Genomic DNA, 17,867 nt, shown 5'->3' on the forward strand with positions numbered 1-17,867 from the left:
GAATTTGGACGACAGCAGCGCTGCGTCATGGCCCTGTAAGATCATTCTGGATAAGAAAAGCAACAATTCTTACCTCAATAAAACGGCGAATATATCTGCTCTTATATAAAAACTTTCCCGACACAGCTCTATGCAATGCTGGCCGATAGATTTATCATTTATGAAAGGAAGTAACTGATATTTCTTTTGTAAGAATAGGAATGATCATGGATTGAAGAAATTAGTAAATTCTTTAAACTGAAATAAATGTTTTTTTTTAATTATTATATATCACGAAGATTATTATTAGGACATTTTTAAAAGATTTACATGGGACTTTACATAACATTACTAGATACGCGCGAGGCTGCTTCTTACCTTATACGTGGCCGTGCGGTTAAAGGCGCTGCAGTCTGGAACCGCAAGACCGCTACAGTCGTAGGTTCGATTCCTGCCTCGGGCATGGATGTTTGTGATGTCCTTAGGTTAGTTAGGTTTAACTAGTTCTAAGTTCTAGGGGACTAATGACGTCAGCAGTTGAGTCCCATAGTGCTCAGAGTCATTTGAACCATTTTTTTTACCTTATACAATAATACTCAGGCTCCGGCACCGCTGCACCGCGACCGGCCCAGCCAACATGATACACCAGACAGGACTGACAAGCGCAGACAGGCGACTGCTCGCTAGCAACAACTCACTGCTACTGCTATACAGTTCGTACTGCAGTCAACACTGCTCTTTGGTCTCAGATTCTCTTACAGCTTACATATCGCAGGCAGCACATACCTCTTAACTTCTAGAAACTTTCATCTCTTACCATAATTTCTTAATTTGTCTTATACTTAACAGCCCCCCTCTCATAAGTTTAGAAGCGCAGTCCCATTCATGAACATATTTATATGCCCCAAAAATCTTGAACTTACAAATTATAACTTTGCAGATGAATGAAATGATTCACTGACCTTTACATAAATATTAAATTTCAAAACCTACTAATTACCTTGTAAATATTAAATTAGCGTCATTAAATTGAAATATCCTTTTTTCTACGTCACATATATTTTAACAAACACATTACATACTAGAATCTTAGCCTCAAAAGAAAACATCAACATTGGGTTTTCTCAACTTTGATGTGTAGTAGGAAATATGAAATACAAGGAAATATTACTCGTCTATGAAGATTAAAACTCAAAAGTATTGTTAACAAACATCTGTAACTTGCACAACACTCTTCAAAAATTAAATAATTCTAAACAACAAGAAACTCTGTGAGTAGGTAATTTTTTTTCAGTTTAATCTGCTACTAGTCCATCACAGATTATCTTTCCGCATATATCTTCAACGTGGATCATTTAAGTCGTCATCCTCCTCTTCATGTGCCTCGACGTGTCTCCTCCGAGCATGGAATGGCGGTCGGGAGAGAGAAAGGTTGCAGAAGGTTGGAGTGTATTGTGAATGCTTTATTGCCTTTGTTCCATTCCAATTGTATCCATGGTTAAATTATGTTAGAGATCTATTGTTAGCTGAATAAAAACTTATATTCTTCGTCAATCCTCGAATCTTTATGCCAATCCATTGTTGGTTATTTCTTCTCCTGTTTTCCATACGAATAGTCATCTCTCATCCTTCAGTGTGACATTTGGAAGTGTTGCAATTTGTTGGTAGGTAGATGCAATAATGGCCTTGCATGGGAAGGGATTGATATAGGTTTCTTCATTTCTTCTGGCCCAGGCTCTTCTTTTTTCCTAATCTTCTGTGTTGATTCTTATTTTCTTGTTGCATCTTGCTGTCTTCTCACTAGTGCCTTCGTTCTTCTCTGCCAGGAACTGGAATTTAAGACCTGCTTAACCTTGTTATTGTGTATTCCATTCTTGTGGTATTTCCTTTCAAATCGTTGTGTATCCTTTATTGTATCATGTTGTTCTTCAGGATAGATTTTACAGCTTTCTATCGTTTTCTTGTGTATTCCCATGAGTGTTTAGGGAATGTTTCAAATTTGCTGGATTCCCCGTATGGTATTACGACAGTTTCAGCCATTCTGTATCTTGGGTTACAGAAATGTGCCTCTTCTTCTTCCGGCGAATTCAAACATTCGTTTGTCCTTTATGTAACATGGCCGCCTCCATTCCAGTTCGGTGGACATCCATCATATCTCCTAATGCTGCTCTGTACAGATTGCCACAGAAGTGCTGAGGATCTAACACGTTAGCAAAACTGTTGCTCTGAAGATAGCATGTCACTCTCACATGAATGAAGATGACGTCATGGCACTTGTTGACTGTATCCAGAATTCGTCGTAGATTCCCATACTTTTCCCCAGAGGTGTAATTCTCTTGGATTGTTGCTTCCACCATGGCATTTCCTTTCGTCATCTCGAAAGCTGACATACCAGGCACTCAACTCAGTGTTCCTCCTTCCCATGCCTAACCACTGTACTCAGTTGTGCTGTCGATCTGTCAGCAATGACGATGCATCGTGCTTGATGGCATCATGCGTAATACAACATTGTGCTCAATTTTGTCCGTCCCCAAATTTGTCTAATTTATATAATATTACTACCTACCTTATCACAAACCTCTCTCCCTTAAGATACATTACAAGCTTTACAAACACGAAATTACTAAGAGCTTACAAAACTATTTCCACATTCTACATGCACATTTTCTTTTTGTTCAAAAATGGTTCAAATGGCTCTGAGCACTATGGGACTTAACTACTGAGGTCAGCAGTCCCCTAGAACTTAGAACTACTTAAACCTAACTAACCTAAGGACATCACACACATCCATGCCCGAGGCAGGATTCGAACCTGCGACCGTAGCGGTCACGCGGTTCCTAACTGACGCACTTAGAACCGCACGGCCACACCTGCCGGCGCCCCCTTTTTGTCACTATTAGCATAAGGGTTATGGTTTCCTCTTCTTTATTACGATGAACAGTAAGAGGAAAGTTGACAGTGATGAAAGTTAATGTGTTAGTAAGTGTAGTTTTTTTTTGTTCTAACTATAGCTACATTATATCATAAAAACTCTGCACCTTCACTCCGGCTCCAGCGTCTTTTTCTCTGCAATCTCTTCTTTTCGGCAGATGCTGTAACAGAGCTTCAAAATAAAATATATCTGTATTTCTTGTTTCCTTTTTAAAACTCTCTCTACTGTCAAATTCCATTGTTTTAGAGCTTGTACTTTTCTTAGTTGTAGTTATCCCTACCTCCTCCTTCTAAACAGTATACTTTTATATTACTTTCTCCCCCTATCTTCGTCATCCTTATTGAAATCATTCCTGTGTTACACTCACAGCCCTCTGTCAACATCCTCCCAAGAAATAACATGTTCCTCACTTTCTGTAATAATTAAGTTCTCTCTCTCTTAAATCTTACGTCGTAATCATCTTTTGTATCTATTTCCTTCACATCTCCATTTAATATGAACTTGTAGTATCTTCCACAAATCACAAATGATTCTCATTTTGCCCCAAAATATCTCCTCAACTAAACATTTACCGTCCGCGACGGACAAACCACAAACGAATATTTCCTTCTTACATAAGTCTTTACACAACTAATTTCTTGGCATCCTTTCGTCCACAAAAAATCAACCTCTTTCTACTTTACACTACATTCTAAGAGGGAATTTACTACTATTTCGTCAAATTATCCATTTGCTAATTTTTATCTTCCTCCTTTCATCCTACTTATTCCTCATAACACATTTCTTCTGCAGAGAGTTCCTTTAGTTCCTACTTTATCGGTCTGCCTTCATAACTATCCGTTTTATATACTAAGAAAGTTACCGAATTTGTTTTAATGAGGTAAGTACCAAGAATTTTTTTGTATGCATTTCCTTAGTTAGCATCCCTTGGCTTTGACCTCTAAAAACTGCTCTCTTTGGAATCTCGATATTTGATACATACAATTTTACATGTGCAGTTAATATTTCCTGTTTTACCCTTTACACACTTTCAAGTGACTCACATGGTGCAAGCCCAGTGATTTTGCAGTTTTTGGGTTAATCAACTCGACTGCATTATCATGAACCACCTTATATACTTCCATAGGCCTTTTGCAGACCGAAAAGAATTTATGACTGATGTTTTTTCTTGCTATAGAGAGATGGTGGTTTTTCACGATTACTTTTTGTCCGTGTGAAATTACTTGTGAGGTTGCCGCTTTGTCCGCTCAGTTCTTTCTACTTAACGCTGCAGCCTTCAAATTGCTCAATGCTGATTTTACTACATGTTGACGTTGTACTCTGGGTTCTGGTGGGAATTAATGTATTTTCTGGATAAGTCACTATCCTATATACGTCATCTGACTTGTGTATCAATACTGGCATTGCTAATGGTGCATAGTCCTCTTGGCACACCATTCCTCTGTCGTTTTCGTATAAATAAACTACATCCTCCACAATTTGGTCATCATCAGTTTTTTTTGACAGCTCCATACATTGATTGTTTACAACTCTTGCTCCTCATCATTGGACGATACTCAGTCACTTGTCTCTCAGCATGGCATTTGTATCTGATCACCCCATAAACCTACTTCAAAATCTTGTTGTTAAAAACTATTAACAGATTTAAGTATAAGATCAACTTCATTTGGTGACTGAATCTCTTGTCTCTTGTGACTGTTCTTCGTACCGTTCATCTAGGCAATTCTGGTTTTTACCAGTGTTTGGTGGCCTCAACTCGACTTTCTCTACCGTTTCATCTCGCGTGTGTTGTCCTGCTGAAGTCTGATTCTCCTAACCTTTCTGCGTCCTAGGTATTCTAGTTCTATCTGAATAATTTGGGTCTTGTGGTGGAAAATCTCTAAACCTTCCAGCTTAGTTTGCACAGTGATCATATCGTGACTTTTAGTTACCACCATAATTTCTGGAACCAAAGCCATTATTGTAATTCCGTGGCTCATCAAAACTGTAATCACTGTTTGACCTGCGTGAGTTGCCAAAACCATAAATATTATTATACCATGAGCGTTTACTATTCTACCCAAAACGATTATCTTTCCCAACATCACTATTGCCATTGTAAACATTATTAAAGGCCAATCGGTTGCTATTATACCCCCTACCATATGTTTCTCTCACTGCACGTGGTTTCTTCGCGTCTTCTTCACTGAAGAAGAATTCAAGTTCTCTTCACATCCATTTAAATGCCTGTATATTTTCTCCAGCTCTGCCAACCAACGATTGTTGATAACGCAAGGGTAACTTCATAGTGCACATTCGTATCAGTTCCCCATCAATGAATGGATTGGCTAGCACTGACACTTTTTCGTCATTTCTTCAAAGAATTTAACTTGCTTCTTTCTGTCGAATTTTCAAATGACGACTTCTGTAACAATTCATATTTTATCCTATTTAGGGTTTCTGTGGACCAGTATCTCTCCAATAATGCAAACTTGAACTGTTCATACGACTGACAGTTTGCAGAGACTCTTTGTATCGTTTCTGCTGTTGCACCTTCTACATGTCCACAAATGAAATTAAATTTACGGCTAAGTGGCCAGTGTTCTGGTGAAAGTGCAGGGGTGTAAGTCGTTCCCGTCTTCGTTGTAATGTTGGAGTTTTCTGACTGTCAAAAAAGGATCATTGTCAAGTTTTTCTATTGCAACAAATTTCGATGGTGTTTTTACATCATTTTGCGTTCCCTTCAATGTCGTTATGCTTTCCTTTATTTGTACTATCACATTAGGATCCTGAGATGACATATTTGGGTCCCATCTAGTATCGTATCTGTGCAGTGGTGTACAGTTATCTAAACCGCACCGTTCCTTGCTTATCGAACTGGAAGGTACGTTTGAATTTCCCATTGCAAGATCAGTGTTTTGTCTTTGTACTTGCTTCATATTGACCTGCGATATACGGCCTGTTGTACTTTAACTAGTAAATTGAGAGTTTGGTACGTGTGACGCAGTAAACTGCTCTGTTATTGCGTCATTGACGTTCGTTCGGAGGTTCGGCTGGAGCTCTGTTGTTGTGCGCGCGGTTACCGCTTGTCGCACCATTGTCTGCTGTAAAAGCACATTACCTGCTTCGCTGACCTGCGTCAACTGTACTCCTACCATTTGCGTCTGTTTCGGATCGGAAAATACTGACCCAATATATTGTGAAAATACAAAGGGAATCTCGTGACTTTTTTGTGTTTCCGCAACTGACACGGAAGACTGCTTACCGGACTTGGTTACCTCTACCTTTGTTTTCCCACCACTATGTCAGATGATACTACTGATTCCGTCGCCTCACTACTGCTTTCTGTGCGGTTCTCAATACACTGCTTCAGTTCTGTACGAAACTGTTCCTACTGCTGCATATTTTTCGAGACGATGTTTACAACTTGCATGTCGAATCTTTTTAACGCAGCTCGCGGGACACGTTTTCTGACATTGAGTTCTTCCACAAGTTGTTGCGCCTTACCAATTGCCTTCAGTGCTACATTGTCAACTCTTTGGTTGATATTAGACACTGCGTCCTGCCCCTGGTCAATGTCAGTACGCATCTTTTTCTGATCGTCCATAAGCGATTGAATTAGTTCGCGCTAGTCCCTCGCCTCTTTCCGGAGTTCAATAAACTGTTCATTAACTTCCGTTGGCAACTTTTACTAATCTTTGCGGACTTTTTCGAACCCAGCATTGGTTTCAAATTAGAGACCATTTAAAGCAGCATTTGTGGCCGCTAACCCTGCATTTGTTTCTATTTTAAAATTCGCCCCTTCGGTTTTTAAAATCGCCGTTTCGGTTTTTATGTCTGCTATCCCTGCTCTCATCGTTTCACTTATTTGCTTCACAACAATAGTGAGTTGCTTCAACATTGCGAACACACTATAAGAATCTCTTCCATCGTCATCTGTCACCATATGGTGTAAATTTTGCAGTTCACGTCTTTCATGTGGCGACTTCTGTGCCTAGTGCTGACGTCCTTACACACATTCCTTCCGTAGGAAACGGTCCCGTTTGATTCAGAATTACAACAGTTGCTTCAACTTACCGAAGTTGCACGTCCTCTGACTCTGTATCTGAACCGCTTGATCCATCATCTGTTCGGTTTTGTGCGGTGTCAACCTGAGATACCGATTGCGAAGCTGCCACCGTTCCCTCTGTATTGTCACTTCGTTCGGTTTCGTGACTTGCTTTGGATACATTTTGTTGTACGTCAAATTCTATACCATCAAGATCTTCAGTTTGCCCTGTATGTGATGATCTATGTCCTTCCACCATCTCAGACCGTCTAGCCTCTGTCTTTCACGATTTCCGCGAGCCTGACCTTTTGTCAACATGAAGTTATATGACCTGACACGTCTCAGAAATGTTATACAAAGTGTCTTATGCCATTAACACATAATTAGCAACGCCGGTTACAGTTTGTAGGTATTCAAACCAACTGAACGAAGCCGTGAATAACGTCGCGTGCGCCAACAAGGTCATGCAGAAGCTACTTTTACGCCGAAACGCCAAATTTTTCCTTTACTCGTTAATGCAATTTTTTCTACTCTGTGGATCACATATTTACAGTAATCTGACCACTATGCAGACACATACATTGAGTAACCTTGTCACTTTTTTCATTAATACGAAATTTTAATTACTCTGTCTAATTTGACTCATTGACATCACTGCAGGATCGCCATTATCTGACACTACACTCGTTATCACATTCGTCATTCATCAGCAAAATCACCCTGTGAATGCGTTAGCATCACTAGAATCAATGATTAAGTTAGGACTGGACACTTAATCAATGACAGACCACATTGGTGTTTAGCTGTAGAACTGGTTTATTCCTATTTTGTTGTAAAGAAGCACACATGTTACATAGATTGTGACATGATAATATTAGGACAGTTGTCAATATAACACATTACTTTCTTTTTAGCAGAAATAACATTGCACCCAACAGTATCAAATTTAATTAGAAGGTTGTCTACAAGATTTTTCTTACTTACACATACTGAAGTTGGCCAATATTACGACAAATTATCCAATTGCGGTACTATGCTCGGAACTACTTAGAATGACAATCAATTCTATGGAGGATGGTTAGTTTTTGTGATAAGGTGTGGAAAAGGTACTCAAAGTTGCTCGAATTCACAGTGGATACAAGCTGGTGAACCAAAAACTTACCTTTAACTGTGATATGCTCTCGGCTGCATGACTGCTCTCGCCCTCTGAATCCTATAAAACGCTAAGCAAATTCTTTACTACTTTTATCAGTTGAAGCTGTCCTATGTTCTTCGTTAGGCGAGAAAACATGCACTCATCCCTTGTCTGGAAAATATGTTGATATACACGTGCAGAGAAGGTGCAGCGTGTACTCTTCAATGCCCTCTCAGTTCTTGTAAGAACAATTAACTACGCGGCTGTTCCGTTTCTCCGCTATCAGATCTCAACGACTCTTCGGTTGATTTGTAGCTAAATGTTAGCCGAAGTGAACTCAGTGTTCACACAAAATTCCTCTATTGGCGTCGTACAGTGCCCGATGCGTCCTGCTCTACAGTTGACGCTGGTTCAGAGGAGAGTCCACGAAGTTTTCGGTCTTGTGTCTTTGGTAGCAAACTGTTCCCCACATATCTCCATTCGTGCTTCACGGTACGGCTTTTTGAGACCAATGGGAGCGTTACTTTCAACTTGTAGAAACTACCTCTGCCAATCGCAAAGGGCCTACCTTTAAACTATGACGAAATATGGAACCTTTTTACTTCTTCCAAGTTTATTTCGGCCCACCTGACTCCTAAAAGTTACATGTATGCATCACAAGCTTACCACGGGCATATCACTTTATCAACTGTGTCGTAGGTCTGTTTGTATTTTAGAGGCACATTCGTAGAATGGGCGTGGAAATTTAGCAAACACGTAGATATAAGTTCAGAACGTAAATAAAGAATTACATATGATATTAATCACTATAAGCGTTGTATCAACTGTGGCGTGCAACTGCTGAAACATTAGAATAATTAAGCAGTTCAGTTGTCTTGCCAAGAAGAGAGCACCTTTTTTGATCTGGAAGCCGTCCTTATCGGACACGTCGGACACATATATTTTCAGTCTCATCTAAAAGTCGTAAATTCAACTAAATACCTAGGTATTACAATTACGAACAATTTGAATTGGAAGGAATACACAAAAAATGTTGTGGGGAAGGCTAACCAAAGACGGCGTTTTATTGGCAGGACACTTAGAAAATGTAACAGATCTATTAAGGAGACTGCCTACAATACACTTCTCCGTCCTCTTTTAGAATATTGTTGCGCGGTGTGGGATCCTTACCAGATAGGACTGACTGAGTACATCGAAAAAGTTCAAAGAAAGTCAGCACGTTTTGTATTATCGCGAAATATGTGTGAGAGTGTCACAGAAATGATATAGGATTTGGGATGCACATCATTAAAAGAAAGTCGTTTTTCGTTGCGACGGAATCTTCTCACGTAATTCCAATCACCAACTTCCTCCTCCGAATACGGAAATATTTCGTTGACATCGACATACATAGGAAGGAACGATCACCAAGATAAAATAAGGGAAATCAGAGCTCGTACGGAACAATATAGGTGTTTATTCTTCCTGCGCGCTATACGTGATTGGAATAATAGAGAATTGTGAAGGTGGTTCGATGAACCTTCTGCCAGGCACTTAAATGTGATTTGCAGAGGATCCATGTTTATACTTTCCGTCACTGTAGATAATTATTTGGCACTCCGCCATTATTATATGTATTGAGACTGCAGCAAGGCGGGTTGGAAGAGATCTGTCGTCTTTGTTTGTTCACTGTCTGTCGTCGTACTGTTCTCTACAAAAGTTCCACCTACTTCAGTACGGCGTCTGATCAGTAGCCCTTTTCCTTGCATATGTAGATATTGTTCAGACATGGTAAAAAGCAGCATTGAAGAAAAACACCGTCAATATTTATGTTTGGAATGTCAGTGTAAACTCTGGGGGCAAGCTATCCTATAATATAAATAATTATCTGGTGGAGGGCGATTGCTTCATCTCTTCAGAAAAATGACAAAATTCTGCAACGAGTTCTTTTATTTCTTTAGGTTCACAGTTAAACACTTGCATCAGCCCAAGTTTAATTAACGAATAAGATCACTGTTAGCTCACAGTTCATGCAACCCAGACACACGATAGGCAGCCAGAAATGTACCTAATTTCAACCCAAATTGTTACGCGATCTACAGTCAATACTCTGCTACAGTATATGAGTTTCACTTTCGGTCCTTTTCAGTGGATTTCTGTTAACAGAAATTGCGCGCCAACTATTCCATAAATGCGAATGAAACATGCCACGCGGAATTCTACAAAGGCCAAAAGTTCACACACGGTTATCTTTCCGACAGATCACTTCACAAAGCTCAGAATTTCACAATCTGTCCGTAAATGCGACTGCTTTCACAGCGGTACAATCCGGACACGAGAAACCAGTAACTTATTCATTTTACTCATAATGTAGATGGACACGTCCAACATGATCTGCACGTCCGATAGCTAGCGAGCGACTGACTCCCTGCCGTTCCTTCCATGGTCTTTAACCACTTGCAATTCGCGGGAAATACTGAACTCTGATTGGGTGTTCAAAATGACTAGCCAATCAAAACAATCCTTGAAGTCCTTTTTCGCGTTAAAACTATCTTACGCCAATCAACTTTCACAGATGCATTTACGACACTTCGTCATGAAAATGTTAATAAAATGTTTAACAAAACCTAATCAAAACCAAACTAATCTTGAAATAACTGTAGAAAACTATTACTCAGCAAATGGCTATTCCGGCTACCTTCTTATAAAAGCAAGTTCCCTGGGACATACGTCATCAGCACGGCGGGGAAAGTACATCCTTTCACAAAAAACTGCTTGCTTCACACTTTCCCATGACATAGTTACGTGCTGTTTAACATCAGATAATACAGAATCTTTACGTATGTCCATCATTTACAATCTCACTCACTCTCATTTATTAACCCAACAAAACAAATATTTATTAAATTAATATTAATCCTTACTGAATTCTATGTTACGATAATGAAAAGTAGTGAAGGTTTTTAATTATAAAAAATCTAATTAAATCGTTCTGCCTTTTGGGAACTTTGGTAATATAACCAAATAATACTAAAAGACCAACTGCTATTAATCCTAACTGACTTTAGTCTTATAAGTGTCGGTTTGTGATGTTTTATGTAATTGTCTTTAAATATGAAAGTGTCTCAGCTAAGTATCTGAGATTTTAACAAAAATTTCCTTTTAATAATAAATGGCAGCATATTGACTTTTAACAAAATTGAATAATATTTAAAATAGCTTATTTACATTCTTAGGGGCTTGAATATTCAGTCACTCGAAATGACACAGGTACTGCTTCCCACGGCTAGGCTAGTGACAGGTGCGAATGAGTAACGCTAAGATACTGTTTCTATCACCACCAACGGCTCCAAAGCTAAGAGCCGTACTGCAAAATAGTGCAATAAATGCTATTGCGTATTGACTCGCGATGTTACTGGACGCAATCTCACTAGGTGTACACATAGTTGCACACAGCAATAGAATTAATGTAAGTGTCTGTGTTATTATTTAACCTTGTGTTCCATTTATGTTGCCGTGTATTGTTCCTGCTAAACGGCGTTTTGGCGAGGCTAAAGATTCCATGTTACAAATTATGTCAAAGTCCAGTACGAACCATAGCTCGGGAATTATTCAATGTATGAAGCACTGAAAATGATCATGAAACCTGGAATCTACACTGCATACCTGGATCCAACGTAAGACATTGCATTTTTACATTAGCATGCCAGTCCAAGCGCTTTCAGTAATTGTGAAAATTTGTGAAAATTTTCCGTAACCGTAGCAGTCATTTTTGCGGAAGATCACGTGTTCCTAATTATTTTTATCATACAGTTACTTACAACAATACAGTCATGCCATTCTACAATATGGATGAATTGTCTCATTGCAACGCAAATTGGAGGGCAGCCATGAATTTAAATTTTTCACCATTCTGGCTCAGTTAAGCCAACAATGTTGCTATACGAAATTAATTCCATGAATTCCTTCTCAAACGTTTTTAAAAATTTTTCTTGCAATATACATTACTTGTAGAATGGTGGTAACGAGTAAACAATTAGCTAAAATGGAACACGATAGACAACAGACGCAAACCGAAGCCAACTTGGAAATTGTACAAAACACTGACAGTGACTCCAGAGTTGACTACAACAGTAATGATCAATCAGCAGTTAACGTGCCTAGTGTCGGAAATCTCGTAATTGGACCAACCACTAGTCAAATTGCTAAATCCAGCTCAGAGCCCATTCTTGTCCTTGACGAGATGTCAAACGACGTGGCGGGGGTAGAGCAATTTCAGTTGCCAAATATTGCCAGCATGTTCGACACTATTATCATGCAAATGGCTAAAAACAAGGGAGACACCGACGCACATATGTTACCAATAATTAATCAAATGACTAAAAACATGGAGAACAACGACTCGCATATGTTATCAATACATAACCAAATGACTGAAAACAAAAACCAGCTGACTGAAAAAAAAAAGACACTGATGAACACATGACTATTTTAAAAACGTGACATGAGGAGATTATGGCTGAATTAAGAGCACTAAAAACCTGTAACGACACTTTGTATGAAGGAGTAGACGAGATTAGCGAGAGACTCAAAATTTTCCGGATTCATCTTGCAGCAGGAAAAAACCACAAAAGGCGTAAAAGATACTCAAACTGAAGTCAAACATTTAAACGCTGCATGCGAAGCTGTTGGCACTCCAGTGAAATATTATTCATCAATTCATGACTGAATAAAAGCACGCATTGTTATAATTGAAGACAAAGTTAACACTATGTATAAACAACTTACAGAAAAACTACAATTACACACTGACAACCATTTTGTCTACATAAATAAAGAAATTCATGACTCGGGTGATCAGATAAATAAATAATTCGACCAATGTATAGAGGAAAAATTACCAACGGTTGTGTACGACACCGTAGCCGAATTTGTTAAAAGTAACAAAGATGTCATAGTTGTTGCAGCTCAGTCCAGCGCAGCACGACAGAAACAAATAAACGATGACATACGACCGGAGTGTAGTAATACTAATATTCAAAGTGCTCGCTTTGGTAATGAAAACAAATATATGTATGTCACGTGTTCTCCGTACACAACACACACCTCACAGCAACAACCGTACTCATCCGTACCCATGACACTTAATAACAACCGCCACATTTATGGGCATTATATTTCTTTCCATTCACCAGTCGATGACTACAATAATTACAGTGAAAGCAATCGACATTACATTACATTACAGAGAAGAAGAATGTCTGATTAAACTTCGGCAGCTTCAACCTTTCATCCCAGAAAAACGTACTGTACATCCGGTAATTTTTCTGAGAGCATTTAGAAATGCGTTCCGGAGAGCATGGAGTGACCGAAAGAGAATTTCTTTCGTTGTAGGTTACATCCAAGGTGACGCAACTGTCTGGGCATACAACGAAGCCGACAGATGCGTGTCATACGACATATTTGAAAGAGCTTTCTTGGCCAAATTGTGGTCGCAGTCGGTACAAGAACGTCTAAGGAAGCAGACTGTGGAACCATAGCCTTTCATTACTAAACGTGGCAATTTGCGCCTCTATTTTCAGAAATATTTGAATATGGACCACTTTCTTGAAGAACCTGCAGGTATGCGCGATATACTCCGCGCACTGAAAGCCAGGTTGCCTTTTAACATCTGCACATTCCAGGCATTTTCTGCCTGTGCTTGATTTTGTTGATATGTTATATGAGTATCAACGTTTCGCACGGCAAAACAGCTGCCACAATGTGTACGTCAGTAGCATGCAAAACGCGCAGGCTAGCCAACTTAATCCTGGTGCGCTGGTCGCTGTCGGTTACGTAGCGCAGCAGAATCAACAGCTTCCTTCCGCAAACCAATACAAATACCAACATCAGAAGGCTCACCCCATTATGAACAGTAATCATAACATATCATACACAATGAGCGACAATCCACACAGGAGGCGCCGCAACAGTTGCAGTAGAAGTAACAGAAACGGAAACAACAAAAACTGGAACAGAGACAGAAACGATTATTAGCCTGTACAAAATCAAAATTGGGATTTTCTCACCAATTAGCTTGAGCACCTTGACGTCAAGGTGCTCAAGCGCAAAAGCAAGAAGAGATTGGAGAGTGAAATACACAATACCCTAATGTAAACTTAATAGAAGTGACGAGTGAAACTCCAGCTCAGACTGAATCACCACCTAAAACTATAGCGACGGCGTAAAACTAAATACAATCACTACTGTGCCCCAGGTCGTGGCTGAAGAAGGTTTGGAGTGGGGGGGGGGGGGGGGCGGGGGGGGGGGTGGAGTTCAATATCAAATCGTTTTTTGATACACCCACTGATGAACAACAGAATGATTATGCAGCAAATAGTTTAAAGTATCCCCTGATATTTATACGCTACGATCACGAAGAGAGGTGATAAAACCACTGCAGGAAAATACACAAACAGGACGGGTATTGTACTAAGTATATACAGGTCTTTACCAAACGGCCAGGTATCATTAAGACATATATTTATAAAACTGAAGTCAAGCCTCACCAAATTTTCTATCACAAAACCTATAATGTACCACTCTCTCAACGACCTGCGGTGTGGCAAGAACTTAAACAGATGTTAGAGTGGAAGATCATTGAACCTTCCACATCTCCCTACTGCAGTCGACTACTTTCTGTCAAAATACCTACCGAAAACATCAGAGTGGTGTTGGACGCACGTGCCATCAATAAAATTATACTACCTGTACGCACTAGACCAGAAAATTTAGAGGAACAATTACAGAAATTTTTAGATGATAAGTACTTTTCCACGGTCCACTCAACAAATTCTTTTTGGCAAGTCGCAATCACGCCTCATTCCACAAAATTCTAGGACTCTGTACTTTCTTTCGAGGTTTCCTGTCACAGTTATTGAACAGTAAGCATCTCCCAGATTTACTTAAGAAGAATCAGGTATGGATCTGGCCTGAGCTGTGTCACCAAGATCTTAATAACATTAAGCACGCATTGAGGAATGCCAACATTATAGACCATCCAGACTTTAGTTAGATTTTTGTGTGGCGTGTGAAATGTCATGCAGTCGCTCGGGTTGTTGTGTATTTCAAGTAGTTAAGTACGGAAAAGAGGAACAGGTGAAAATCATTAGATTTGCAAGTCGTACTTTAAGTGAGCGTGAACGAACTTATTCAACCACTGAACGTGAAACTCTTTCTGTTGTATGGGCGTTCAAAAAGTTCAACTATTTTTTGTACGGTAAACACACGAAAATTTATACACATCACCAATCTCTGACATTTTTGTTAACATGCAAGTTAGTTCATCCTAGATTATCACGCTGGGCTTTATCTCTGCAGAATTATTCTTTTGAGATCGTATATGTTAAAGGCAAAGACAACATCATCGCTGATGCTCTGTCCCGTCTTCCACATGGTATGGATGACTGTAAAACTGATCTTGACAATGTCAACGACTACAGAATACTCCTAATGCTCGATAAACAGTATTACCAATATAACATTGATTTTTATAGAAATATGGCAGCTTCAGAAAAATGTGATCCACACTGGAACAAGGTAAGATCTTTAGTCATAGTTTGTTCTAACCATCCGCTGTCTAGCCGTTATCTTATGTATAATGAGATGTTATTCTATCGTCGTCATCTTGATGGCTCCAACTGGTGTGTACGTGTTCCCAAGGACCCGAACACAACTTAATCTGGCACACACTCTTAGTTTGGGGACATTATCGAACGAAGAAGTGCCTAGAAAAACTTAGCATGTATAATTATTTCGCAAACATATGACGTAAATGTCACAATGTACTTAATACTTGCATATATTGTCAGAAATATAAATCTCAGAAGTTATCTTCAAAGGCAGATCTACATTCCATACTACCCAGCAAACCTCTGGAGACTGCTGGTACGGAAATAAGTGGTCCACATTCAGCAAGTAGTGGTGATGTTAACTATATATAAGCATTTTACGACATATTTTCTAAATATGTTAAGCTGTACGCCATAAGATCTGCAACTTCTAACGCAATCATCAGACGATTCTCACGTGACTACATTACTCGTGTGGGAAAACCCAAGGCAATCTTATCTGACAATGCCATGTACTACACAGGGTACAAATGGCGAAAATTCTTAAAGGACAATAGCATTAAAACCAGCTTTATCCCGAAGTTTAGCCCACAATCTAATACTACTGAACGAATTTTCAGAGAAGAGATTCGTGAGGACATATACGCCTACACAGCATTCTAATTGGGTAAGTTATTTGTCACTATTTGAAGAAGTTTACAACAAGCTGAATATATATAACACAACCTATACACATAACGAGCTTATGTCCGACCGCAAAGAGTCACATGAGTGGAGCGATCCGCTGCCGAAGCTATCACCTCAGCAGCAGTCGCACGATGAAAAGATTAGATAAGTACTAAACACGCAGACGCTGCATGCTAATGCAAGAAACAGATACTACTCTGTGCTATTAAGCGAAAGCAGGAATTCAAGGTAGGGATGCCAGAAATATTGAGTACCTACCAGAAATCTGCACTAAAACGTACGAACGCGAAGTAGCGTCTGCTGTACGACGGTCCATATGTAATTGTCAACATACCGCATCGTGGTGCATATCTGTTACAGAACACAAATACAGATAGAATTATTGGGCTTTACGCTCATCGAGACTTAAGAGTATTTCATTCTAAGCAGTAAACGTATACAGGTTACGATTAAGCAAACTGTAAATTTAAAAAACACACGTATCTCTCCGCATTACTGCAAAGAAATCAGGTAGCATAGGAAATTTTATTTCAGCTGATCCAGCCAGCAGCAGAAGAAGAAATACTGCCGCATCACGCACGACGTTTTAATTTATTACTTCTTGAGTACAAACCATTCGCAACAAATTTCGAAAGCGGCTTCTATATGTACAACTGGATCTACTGCCAAATTATATCCTTGTACGACACATATTTCATGGGCTATGACGTCATAAACGAAGAGATGCGTGAAAACGAAACTGAAGAGCGAAATTCGCTAGAGATACAGGTGAAACATGTTTATGAAAATACGTGAACTATGTTAAATGTGGTTGAAACATATGTGATCTATGCGTACATAGGTAAACGCATGTGAAAATAGTTTCTCCTGATCCCTGGATTGACTTTAATCAACCTTATTACTTAATACATGGAAAGAAATACTTTAGAAGTGACAGCCAGCAACCTAATATTGGGTTGTTGTTGTTGTGGTCTTCAGTCCAGAGTCTGGTTTGACGAAAGCTTCTTCATCTCCCAGTACCTACTGCAACTTACATTCTTCTGAATCTGTTTAGTGTATTCATCTCTTGGTCTCCCTCTACGATTTTTACCCTCCACGCTGCCCTCCAATACCAAATCGGTGATCCCTTGATGCCTCAGAACACGAGCTACCAACCGATCCCTTCTTCTAGTCAAGTTGTGCCACAAATTTCTCTTCTCTCCGGTTCTATTGATTACCTCCGCATTAGTTAAGTGATCTACCCATCTAATCTTCAGCATTCATCTGTAGCACCACATTTCCAAACCTTCTATTCCCTTCTCGTCTAAACTATTTATCGTCCATGTTTCACATCCACACATGGCTACACTCCATACAAAAACTTTCAGAAACGACTTCCTGACACTTGATTCTACACTCGATGACAACAAATTTGTCTTCTTTAGAAATGCTATCCTTGCCATTGCCAGTCTACATTCTATATCCTCTCTGCTTCGACCATCATCAGTTATTTTGCTCCCAAAATAGCAAAACTCATTC

The sequence above is a fragment of the Schistocerca piceifrons genome, chromosome 7 (assembly GCF_021461385.2).
Source record: "Schistocerca piceifrons isolate TAMUIC-IGC-003096 chromosome 7, iqSchPice1.1, whole genome shotgun sequence".
In the NCBI taxonomy this organism is placed as follows: domain Eukaryota; kingdom Metazoa; phylum Arthropoda; class Insecta; order Orthoptera; family Acrididae; genus Schistocerca; species Schistocerca piceifrons.